The sequence below is a fragment of the Ranitomeya imitator genome, chromosome 8 (assembly GCF_032444005.1).
Source record: "Ranitomeya imitator isolate aRanImi1 chromosome 8, aRanImi1.pri, whole genome shotgun sequence".
Lineage (NCBI taxonomy): Eukaryota > Metazoa > Chordata > Amphibia > Anura > Dendrobatidae > Ranitomeya > Ranitomeya imitator.
Window position 1 is genome coordinate 132458346 of NC_091289.1, and position 12779 is coordinate 132471124.

A 12779-nucleotide genomic window follows, 5' to 3' on the forward strand; every position below is an offset into this window, starting at 1 on the left:
TGTTGACTTAGAGACAGATACACCTACTTCACTGAGAGTGTTCTGGACTTCAGTTGATGTTGTGAACGGGTTCTTCTTCACCAAATTAAGTATGCGGCGATCATCCACCACTGTTGTCATCCGTGGACGCCCAGGCCTTTTTGAGTTCCCAAGCTCACCAGTCAATTCCTTTTTTCTCAGAATGTACCCAACTGTTGATTTTGCTACTCCAAGCATGTCTGCTATCTCTCTGATGGATTTTTTCTTTTTTTTCAGCCTCAGGATGTTCTGCTTCACCTCAATTGAGAGTTCCTTTGACCGCATGTTGTCTGCTCACAGCAACAGCTTCCAAATGCAAAACCACACACCTGGAATCCACCCCTGACCTTTTAACTACTTCATTGATTACAGGTTAACGAGGGAGACGCCTTCAGAGTTAATTGCAGCCCTTAGAGTCCATTGTCCAATTACTTTTGGTCCCTTGAAAAAGAGGATGCTATGCATTACAGAGCTATGATTCCTAAACCCTTTCTCCGATTTGGATGTGGAAACTATCATATTGCAGCTGGGAGTGTGCACTTTCAGCCCATATTATATATATAATTGTATTTCTGAACATGTTTTTGTAAACAGCTAAAATAACAAAACTTGTGTCACTGTCCAAATATTTCTGGCCCTAACTGTATGTCCCGGTTTTCCGAGCCATCTGCTGGGACATCGGGTTCGTCTACGGACGATTATGAGGTGAACGCTATTTTGGGGTTCAAGGTGGTACGTGGCAAAAAATTTTATTTGGTAGACTGGAAGGGTTATGGCCCCGAGGACAGGTCCTGGGAGTCTGTTGAGCACATTCGGGCCCCGCAGCTCATTGCTGCCTTCGAACGTAGCGAGACCCAAGGAGGGGGGGGGCCATGTTAGGAGTCGAGTTTCCTCTGCTGCACAGGGGGAATCTCGATCCGTCTCCACTGCAGTCTCCCATTCTTCTCCAGCCGCAGTGGAGTCTGCTCAGCAGGGACGTCAATCCCAGCGTCTCGCTCAGTCTGACTCTGTGCGAAGAGTTACTGCTGCTTTTCCTGCTTCTGCCATTGAAGCCAGTGCTGGGCAGCGGCGAGTGGACGTTTCTGGATCTAAGTCCTGCTTTTCTCTGTCTGAGCATGCCCAGGGCAGGATCTCCCGTTGGAGATCGAGGGTCACATGCTCAGGTACTGCAGCACATCCCATTGGTCCTTTTGGCAGGTCCTGAAAGGGCAAAACTTCTGTAGCTGTTTCCTGTGCTGCAGCTATATAAACTGCGCATGACCGCACGGCCATGCGCTAGTATTGTCTTGTAAATATGTGTGTGTGTTGTGAGTGAGAGTCTCTCTTTAAATAACCCTCCCTATTGAATGATTGTTCGCGGAAGGTGTATGTTTGCTATCTAGCACCCGACTTATCCAACAGCACGTAACACACATTAGAGCTACCAGTTGCTGTGTCCGCCTGTACGGCGCCGTGCGCTTGCTCTGCGCTTTCCTGACCCAAGCCTGGGTGGTTAGTGGCGTCCGTCAGTGCGGCACCGCACGCACTCTTGTGCCTTTATATTATTATTTAGTTTCCTTACACACCCAGTTGCGGTGTTGTGCCAGCAAGTGTCTAATTGGACTTCAATCCTAGTTGGGGTTGAGTTCGCTGACTTCTTGCTCGCGCTCTATGTGCGGTACCGCGGTCCTGTGAAGCAACAGGATCGCTTCCTTCACGCAGGGTGAAGTTAACCTGTGCATGTATACTTATAATACCGCCATATAGTCCATCTTACTAGCAGCAGGGTTTTTACCTGCACGGTGGACCTCGGACTGCGAACGCACCTAGTTCCATTTCATCTTGTACTTGGTGCGTTCCGCCAGTCCTTAACAGTATTCATCTTCCAATGGATGCAATGATTGAAGCGTTACAACATAGATAATAGGCAGATAAATGCAATATCCCTTGTTAATTCTCTTCCGCACCAAGAAGAAAGTAAGTGCAACTTTGTACAAATGTTTTTTTGTAACTAAAAAAAAGCATATTTTTTTGTAAAAAAAGTGGCTGGATATCTTTATTAATAACTAGTGTACTGGCGATCAGTTTAACAACTAAAAAATAACTTGACTATAGACAGCTCTGTATTTGTGATGAGCAAACACTAAAATGCTCGGGTATTCGTTACCCCAGGTCAAGCAAATCATAATGCTTGGGTGCTAGACCCAAATAACGAGTATAATAGAAGTCAACTCGAGCATTTTTCTGACAGACCAGGAGGTCGGGAGGTGGTCTAAAAATTGTTGAAAATGATGGTAGCAGCATGGGGAAGACCTCTGGAAGCATGTCTGAATCCCAGGTTGGTGTAACACATACAAAACCAAAGATAAAACAGATTTGACTGGAAAAAAGGTAAGAAACATTCTTTCCAGGATAATGACTTATAAGGCTACAAAAATAAGGAAAAAAAAATGCTTCTCCACAACTTGGGCTATGTTCACACTCAGTGTTTTTGCTGCACATATGCAAATACCTTATCTGGGCATGTGGTATGTGAGACATGATCAGACATATTGAAAGTCACAATTTTTTTTAAGGGCCATCACTAGGGTTGAGCGACTTTTGTTTTTTTTAGGGTCGGGTCGGGTTTCACGAAACCCGACTTTCTCAAAAGTCGGGTCAAGTGAAATCGGCCGATCCTATTAAAAAGTCAGGGTCGGGGTCGGCCGAAACACGAAACCAAATGCAGTGCAATGGGATACTAATGGTTCCCAGGGTTTGAAGGAGAGGAAACTCTCCTTCAGGCCCTGGGACCCATTTTTTTGTGTAAAACAAAGAATAAAAATAAAAAATAGGGATATACTCACCCTCGGACGCTCCCTGGTACTAACCGGCAGCCTTCCTTCCTAAGAATGAGTGCGTGAAGGACCTTCGATGATGTCGCGGCTTGTGATTGGTCGCGTGACCGCTCATGTGACCGCTCACGTGACCAATCACAAGCTGCGACGTCATCGAAGGTCCTTCACGCGCTCATTCTTAGGAATGGAAGCTACTGGTTACAGCGGTTAGTACCAGGGCGCGTCCAAGGTTGAGTATATCCCTATTTTTTATTTTTATTCTTTATTTTACACATAAATATGGATTCCGATCCCGCAAATATCGGCCAATATCCGATACTTGCGGTATCGGAATGAAACGCGACTTTTGTGCTAAGATCGCCGACCTCATGGCCGACCCCACACAGGGATCAGGTCGGGTTTCATGAAACCCGACTTTGCCAAAGGTCGGCGACTTCTGAAAATGGCAGACCCATTTCGCTCAACCCTAGCCATCACTATTTAGAGAGGGCCATCAGGCGACCCTTTCTATTGTTAGGTGTCCAGTAGGTGTCTTGTGGACAGATGAGACCAAGATAGAGTATTTTGGTAAAGCACATAATTCTTCTTTTTACTGTAAATGGAATGAGGCTTACAAATAAAAGAACACAGTAGTTACAGTCAAATATGATGTAGGTTTAAAGATATTTTGGGGTTATTTTACTGCCTCTGGCCCTGGGTGCCTTGAATGTGTGCAAGGCATCAGGAAATGTGAAGATTCCCATAGGATTTTGGGTCACAATGTAGTACCCGAGGTCAGAAAGCTGGGTTTGCACCACATTAGAAGCACCCAGAAATAGATGGAAAACTAATCACTGGAGAGACAGAAGTGGTAATTCCAGCTCCAGTAGTATGAAGTCTCCCACCACTACCTCTTACATACAGATACTAGAGAGAAACTGTGAATGGACACATTAAATCAGTTAATTTTGCCTGCTTTGATGAATTTTCTGAGTACAGAACACTGTAAAAAGCATGAATCGGCCAATGAGTGAATGGAACTAAGGAGCAGCAAGGCTTATAATTTATAGTGCAATTATCCCTTGTTGTTCGTCCTTCGTTTTCGAAGATGACCATGACTTCAGGGTTAGAAGAGAATTAATAGTTATGGGTCTGGAGGTGGCTGATGAGTCCAATCCGGGTCCTGAAGGTTCGCCCACATACTTGACATACGAAAGCAGATGTTGTCAGTACACCAGATTCTGCTTGTGCCTTGCGTACAGCACGCTTTCTTTTTGCGTCACAGATTTTCCTATCTTCAGCTGCACGTGCTCCTGAGGTGATCCTGCCCCGCCAACCTGGACGATCCAGGGCAAGCTCTTCCCATTCATTGGTGTTGACTTCCAGGTTTTTGAGAGACACCTTAAGGCAGTCTTTATAGCGCTTCTTCTGCCCTTCAACTGCTCGCTTTCCTTGGCACAGTTCTCCGTACAGCAGTTGTTTCGGTAGTCGGCTGTCCGGCATTCGGACCACGTGTCCAGCCCACCTGGCTTGGACTTTCAGCAGGAGAGTGTAAACGCTGCAGAGCCCATTTTGTTCCAGAATTGCCGTGTCTGGGACATTGTCTTGCCACCTGATGTGGAGGAGTCTGCGGAGGCAGGGTATATGGGGTATCTAGATAGAGGTAGCACCTCTGGTGGAGTGCTTGCCGTGTCCTCTTTGGACAGCTCTTCCATCTTTGGTCCTCATCTGATGCTCAACTGTCACCTGTACCTCCAAGTAGCTGCTAGCATGCAGCAGCGGGTACACCCCGGAACACCGCCTCGGCAGGCGGGCCAAACCAGGTGAGGGTAGCTGTTGGGTTTCTTTGAGACCTACAGTGATTTTCAAGGGTTTGCCTACCCTTGCATGTGAAGACTGGATATGGCAGACTGTGCGGAAGAAACCAAGGTTCAACGGACAGACAAGCGATTTCCAGCACAGTGTTGTGGAGCGCTGAGAGGGCGCAGCAAGGCACATATAGGACACTGCTGGCCATCCACTGCACCCTGACCTATCTCCAGTTGTCTCGCTTAGCTCTTGCCACTGGGGCTCGATAGGTACGGGCGAGAGAGTGAGGTTGACGACTGCGCAACTCCTCCTCACTTTAATCCAAGTCAAGCGCAAGTCATGACTTCAACCACTGCATAACAAAAAGTCCTGTGGCGATGGGAGAGTGGCAAAGCAGCAGGTGTGGAGTCACTGGAAGCTGTAGTCACGAACCTGCACACAGGCGGCCCAGGCCATATGGTCGCTCTCTACTGGACCGAAGCAGCAGTGGAGTTCGGCAGCCTCCTGGGTGTCTGAGCAGTCCTGTTCAGGATCACTCTGCTCACCTCAATCGAGGAAGGGGCTAGAAAAGGTGCCTCAAACATTGTCTGCTTCATTTCACCTGGCCAGCCTACCGCAGCTGGCGGGTTTCCCATACAGCGGTCGACACACAATAAAGAAAAAGAAAATGATGGTACTCAACCTTGGCACATGGAATGTGAGAACTCTGCTGGATAATACCAAGGCAGACAGACCAGAGAGAAGAACGGCATTGGTTGCTCGGGAGCTAGCTCGTTACAAGGTTGATATAGCAGCTCTGAGCGAAACACGCCTGGCAGACAAGGGTCAATTGACAGAGCATAGTGGTGGATATACATTTTTCTGGAGTGGTCGAGGCAGCACTGAAAAACGAGAAGCAGGCGTGGGATTTGGAATCAAAACTCATCTTGCTCGTAAACTTACCAGGCTTCCGGAGGGCATCAACGACCGTCTGATGACATTTCAGCTCCCACTTACAAACAAGAAGCGTGCGACTCTGATCAGTGCCTATGCTCCCACGATGACTAATCCGGATGACATTAAAGATAAGTTCTATGATGAACTTGACACACTTATTTCAGCAATCCCACAGGCAGACAAGCTCATTATACTTGGAGACTTTAATGCCAGAGTGGGAACAGACCATCAAAACTGGGAAGGGGTCATTGGGAGACACGGCACTGGCAAGTGTAACAGTAATGGCCTGCTGCTCCTCAAGATGTGTGCCACACATGACCTTGTCATCACCAACACTTTATTCCGCTTACCCACCCGCAAGAAGACATCATGGATGCACCCATGCTCGAGGCATTGGCATCTCATTGATTACATCATTGCCAGGAAAAGGGATGAGATGGACTTTAGAGTGACGTAGGCCATGTGTGGTGCAGACTGCTGGACTGACCATCGCCTCATTGTATCTAAGTGCAGGCTCCGCATCCTGCCTGCGAGGAGACCCCAAGGGCAGAAGACGACTAAGAGGCTGAATATCTATAAGCTGCAAAATAAAAAAATTGCAAGGGAATTTGCCAATGACCTTGATGGCAGACTGTTAAATATACTACAGGCAGAGGAGATTGGCGTTGAGGAACAGTGGACAATTCTGAGAGATGCTGTTTATAATACTGCTCTGGAGCATCTTGGATCAGCAACCAGAAATAATCAAGACTGGTTCGATGAAAACGACGAGGAAATAAAGACACTCCTAGAAGAGAAACATCAGCGGTATAAGGTGTACCAAAATGACCCCACGTCGTTAGCTAAGAAAGGTGCCTTTACCAACATAAAAAGAAAGGTACAAATCAAGCTACGCGAGATGCAGGATATCTGGTTTAGCAAGAAGGCCGACGAAATTCAGGGCTATGCAGATACCCATGACCAGAAACGCTTCTACGATGCGCTCAAAGCTGTATATGGACCCCAGTCATCAAGCTCTTCATCTCTGCTTAACGCAGATGGAACTAAGCTGCTGACAGAAAGGAAACAAATTCTGGAACGGTGGGCTGAGCATTTCAATAATATTCTTAATCGCCCTGCAATGATGAGGCTATTGCTCGCCTGCCCCAGGTAGAAATCAACAAGGAGCTTGATGTTCTTCCAAGTGGAGATGAAGTCAGGAAAGCAGTAAAACAACTTTCTTGTGGAAAAGCACCCGGAAATGATGCTATACCTGCAGAGGTATATAAATCTGGCGGCCCTGTTCTGATGCAAACGGTGACCAAACTATTCCAATATATGTGGACAAAGGAACAGGTTCCACAACAGATGAAAGATGCCAGCATAATCCACATATACAAGAGGAAAGGTAATCGCCAATCTTGTGACAACCATCGAGGCATCTCCCTTCTGTCCACTGCAGGCAAGATATTGGCTCGTGTCTTGCTCAACCGCCTTTTACATCACCTTGAGCAAGGACTATTACCCGAAAGCCAGTGTGGTTTCCGTGCTAAACGTGGAACAGTAGATATGGTCTTTTCAGCACGTCTACTTCAGGAAAAGTGCCAGGAGCAAGACCGTGACCTTTTTATTATGTAAATTATCCCTTACTAGATGGCTGTTATATGCTATTCTTACTGCCACACCTCACTGTAGATGAATTGAAGATAATAGTAGTATTATTGTGGAATATAGAAAGGGTTTGAATCGGAACTGGAAAGATTTTTTACTTGTATGTCGCAGCAACATCTGGAGGAACGAAAGTAGCTCTGGCTGCTTTGATGTATTTCTGAGTACAGATTACCATGAAAAACATGATTTAGGCTTAGAATTTATAAGACAATAATCCCTTACTAGATGCGTGTCATATGCTAAACTTACTGCCACACCTTACTGTAGACGAATTGCAGATAAGAGCTGTATTATGATAACAGATTTGCCCAGATTAAATATGACCTGAAAAAAGTGATTAGTTTACTGTAGTATCAAGGACTACATTATGTCATCAACGCGGCTGGGGAATACAGTGGAGTGTTTCACATCTACTCAGCCTGTTATGGATGATACCAGGATCTTCTGTAGTTATTGTACAAAATCTCCTGTCCTGGCTGTGAAATCCTGAAAGCAGTGTGAGAGCTCCCTATGTGCCAACCACCAGACAGCCCACAACAAGGCACTGAATCATATATCAATAGACCCCATTGGCTCTTTTGGTTTCCAAACATTTTCCTCCAACTAGAAGGTGGATCCATAGAAAAGCATTCTTTCCCTAAGGAGTGGGTCTTCTACACTAGTAAAGCATATACAGTAAGTGCAAGGAATGTCAAAAATTGGTAGTGGGTATCCTAGACTGGTAATGCCCATTCACTAAGAGCATGGGCTGAAAAACATTTTCTCCTGGGGGGTATACATTTATGTAAAATAATGTTGGAGGTGGGTCTCTAAAAATTGTTAATGTGGGCATCCTAAACACCCTTAAAAGTTTAAAGCTAGGGTAGCATGATCACCCTGTTGATACAGTGGTGTAAGAAGAGGAGGAGGACGACACAAAAAAGACAAGATCCTGAAGCGTATACCTATGTTGGGTGGGAATGGGTGCATAGGAAAAGACTAGAAAAAAAATCACTGGCTTTGAGTTCCGCTGTTGTCATCTGTTTGTGGACAGAAGTCTGGTTCTATACAGCCCTTTTCATTTTGATAAGAGAGTCAGCCTATCAGCATTTTCAGTAGACAGGCAGATGCACCTGTCGGTTATAATACACTTGGTGGCACCTAAAATCCGCTCTGACAAAACACTAGCAGCAGGGCAGGCCAGGACATTCAAATAACAGAGAGACAGTTCATGCCACTTGTCTAGCTTGCATACCCAATAGTTGTAAGGCACAGAATAAGCATGGAGAATGCTGTTATGGTCCTTCAGTGTCTTCCATAACTTATGCCTCCTTTTCAGAGTGGCCCAATCGTCAGAGCTTGGGTGCTGGGCGGGTCTGAGAAAACTGTCCCAGACCTTTAAGAGTGTTCCCCTGACTTTGCTGCATCTGGTGGGTGTTTGTCTCCCTAGTCTCTACTCCTTGGTTGTCCAAGGAACTGTGACCTCTGCTGCTGGCATTGTCAGATGGGAATCTTTCCAATAATTCTTAAACTAGGGCCTTCTGGTACTGCAACATTTTATTAGACCTTGGAAGTACAGATGTAACGTTCTCCTTGTAGTGTGCATCTAGAAGGGTGACTAACCAGTAATTAGTGTTGGCCAAAATGGATACAATGCGAGGGTCACGGGTAAGGAAGTGGAACATAAGCTCAGCCATATGTGACAGACTGCCAACAGCCAAGACTACCCTGCCCCGACCAAGAGGATGATGGTCCATGCTTTCCTCCACTTTGTCCTGCCTCTCTTCCTTTTCTTTAGGCCATGCACGGTGTACTGAGGGGATGAAGTGGTATTTGTACTACTGTCAGTAGTGCAGGCAACCAGCTCCTGTTTCTCCTCCTCCTCATCATCACCCAATCTGCGTTGAGATGATGAGATGCGACTAGGCTGTATTGGATTACCTAGTATAGTTTGTTGCTCCATCTCAACTTGCTCCCCCTGCAAAATCTCCTCTTTAATTGTGAACAGTAGGGTTGAGCGACTTTTCTTTTTATAGGATCTATTCGGGTTTCACGAAACCCGACTTTTTCAAAAGTCGGGTCGAGTGAAATCGGCCGATCCTATAGAAAAGTCGGGGTCAGGGTCGTCCGAAACACGAAACCAAATGCAGTGCATTGGGTTTCTAATGGTTCCCAGGGTCTGAAGGAGAGGAAACTCTCCTTCAGGCCCTGGGATCCATATTTAAGTGTAAAATAAAGAATCAAAATAAAAAATATTGATATACTTACCCTCGGACGCACCCTGGTTCTCACCAGCAGCCTTCCTTCCTAAGAATGAGCGCCTGAAGGACCTTCGATGACGTCGTGGCTTGTGATTGGTCGCATGAGCGGTCACATGGGCATCACGTGACCAATCACAAGCCGCGACGTCATCTAAGGTCCTTCAGGTGCTGATTCTTAGGAAGGAAGGCTGCAGGTTAGAACCAGGGCGCGTCCGAGGGTGAGTATATACCTATTAGGAATATACTCACCCTTGAACGCACCCTCGGATGCTTCCTTCCTAAGAATTAGCGCCTGAAGGACCTTAGATGATGTTGCGGCTTGTGATTGGTCGCGTGACCGCCCATGTGACCGCTCACGTGACCAATCACAAGCCGTGACGTCATCGAAGGCCCTTCAGGCGCTCATTCTTAGGAAGGAAGGCTGCCGGTGAGAACCAGGGCGTGTCCGAGGGTGAGTATATCAATATTTTTTTTTTTTTATTCTTTATTTTACACTTAAATATGAATTCCGATACCGATTCCCGATATCTTAAACATATCGGAACTCGGTATCGGAATTCCAATTCCAGATCAGAAGATCGCAGACCTCATGGCCGACCCCACACAGGGGTCGGGTCGGGTTTCATGAAACCCGACTTTGCCAAAAGTCGGCGACTTCTGAATCTGGCTGACCCGTTTCGCTCAACCCTAGTGAACAGTGAGCGTTTCAGTAGACAGAGATGTGAGATGATGACACTGATTATGTCGTCATCATCAGTCACCATCTTGGTCAAGCCCTCAATGTTTCAGAGAACAACACAGATGTCAGACATCCATGCCCAATCATCAGGTCTTATGTGAGGAGGCTGACTGGAATACAGATGGGCATGTTGTACGTGATATTTAACTACTGCCCTCTGCTGCTCACAAAGCCTTGTCAACATATGACACATTGAGTTCCTATGCGTGTTAACATCACACACAAGTCGGTGAGCTAGAAATTGCAAATGCTGCTGCAGCACTGCCAGGGCGTTGACGGCTATAGACGACTTGCGGAAATGGGCACACACGCGGTACACTTTCACAAGTAGCTCATTCAGATGTGGGTAGGTTTTGAAAAACTACTGAACTACCAAGGGCCAAGGATGATACGTGCAAAGCTTCAGAGCTTCCACCAGGTTATGGCCATTGTCACACATGACCATGCCTGCTTGTAGGTTCAGGGGAGAAAGCAACAGATTAGTCTGGTCTGTAAGACCTTTCAACAGCTCCGTGACAATGTGCGTTTTGTCACCTAAGCAGATTAGCTTCAGCAGAGATTGTTGCTGCTTGACTGAGGCAGTGTTGCTGTGCTTCAAACTGATGTTGACGTTTCTGAGATGGAGGGTGAGAAATAGGAGGTGCAGGAACTGATCTAGAAGGCTAGGGCAACCAGGATTGAACCAGGGCCCAGAATCCTCGTGTCGGTAGCACGTGTTCTGTCCCAGGGTCCAACTAGGTTCCAGCTTCCATAATGTTCATCCAGTGTGCCATCAGGAAAATGTAGCATCCCTGACCTCATGCACTTGTCCAGGTGTCTGTGGTTATGTGGACCTCCCCAGTCACAGTGTTAGTTAGGGCACAGTTGATGTTGTTTGACATGTGCTTGTGTAAGGTGGGGAAGGTACTGCGGGAGAAATAGTGTCAGAAATGTTCAGTCTCCACAAGCCTAAATGGCCACATTTCCAGGGCAAGCAGTCTAGAAATGTGGCCACTTACTATTGTAGCCTGTGGGTGGGTGGCAGCCTATTTATGCTTGCGTTCCAAGGACTGGGGTAGCAACTATTGAATTCCGTGCTGGGAGAAGGACATGGACATGGTTGCTGACTGAAGTTGCAAGTGTGCAACGACAAGTGGAGGGTGGGAGACATTTTTGCCAACATCATGAACAGGGAATTGGTGATCATGTAGAAAAGGGGCAGAGGCAGTGGTGTCACCGACAGACACTGTTTCTTGATCCTGGTTTTTGGCTCAAGTAGTCGGGTACATTGCTTGCATGTACCTGAGCATGCTGGTGTTGCTCAGGCTGGTTGTTGTGCTGCCCCTGCTGATGCTGGCAGGGCAGATAGAATTTGCAAATGGCTTTTTTGGGTTAACTGGACTCTCTTTAAAAAAGCGCCACATTCAGTAACACCTAACTCTTTGCTTGGTAACTTCATTAGTGTTTGTGCTCTGAGGAACAATTGCCCGCCTTGTGTGACCCCACTGTCACTTTCTGCCTGTTATATATATATATATATATATATATATATATATATATATATATATGTATGTATATATAGCAATGCAATTTTTTTAACCCCTTAAGCCCCAAGGGTGGTTTGCACGTTAATAACCAGGCCAATTTTTACAATTCTGTCCACTGTCCTTTTATAAGGTTATAACTCTGGAATGCTTCAACGGATCCCAGTGATTCTGACACTGTTTTCTCATGACATATTGTACTTTATGAAAGTGGTAAAATTTATTTGATATTACCTGCGTTTATTTGTGAAAAAAGTGGAAATTTGGCGAAAATTTTGAAAATTTAGCAATTTTCCAACTTTGAATTTTTATGCAATTAAATCACAGAGATATGTCACAAAAAATACTTAATAAATAACATTTCCCACATGTCTACTTTACATCAGCACAATTTTGGAACCAAAATTTTTTTTTTATTAGGGACTTATAAGGGTTAAATTTGACCAGCAATTTCTCATTTTTACAACACCATTTTTTTTTTAGGGACCACATTTTATTTGAAGTCATTTTAAGGGGTCTATATGATAAAAAATAACCAATTGTGACACCATTCTAAAAAATGCACCCCGCAAGGTGCTCAAAACCACATACAAGAAGTTTATTAACCCTTCAGGTGTTTCACAGGAATTTTTAGAATGTTTAAATAAAAATGAACATTTTTCACAAAAAATTTACTTCAGCTCCAATTTGTTTTATTTTACCAAGGGAAACAGGAGAAAATGGACCCCCAAATTTGTTGCACAATTTGTCCTGAGTACGCCGATACCCATATGTGGGGGTAAACCACTGTTTGGGCGCATGACAGAGCTCGGAAGCGAAGGAGCGCCATTTGACTTTTCAATGCAAAATTGACAGGAATTGAGATGGGACGCAATGTTGCGTTTGGAGAGCCACTGATGTGCCTAAACATTGAGACCCCACACAAGTGACACTATTTTGGAAAGTAGACCCCCTAAGGAACGTATCTAGAGGTGTGGTGAGCACTTTGACCCACCCAGTGCTTCACAAAAGTTTATAATGCAGAACCGTAAAAATAAAAAATCATATTTTTTCACAAAAATTATCTTTT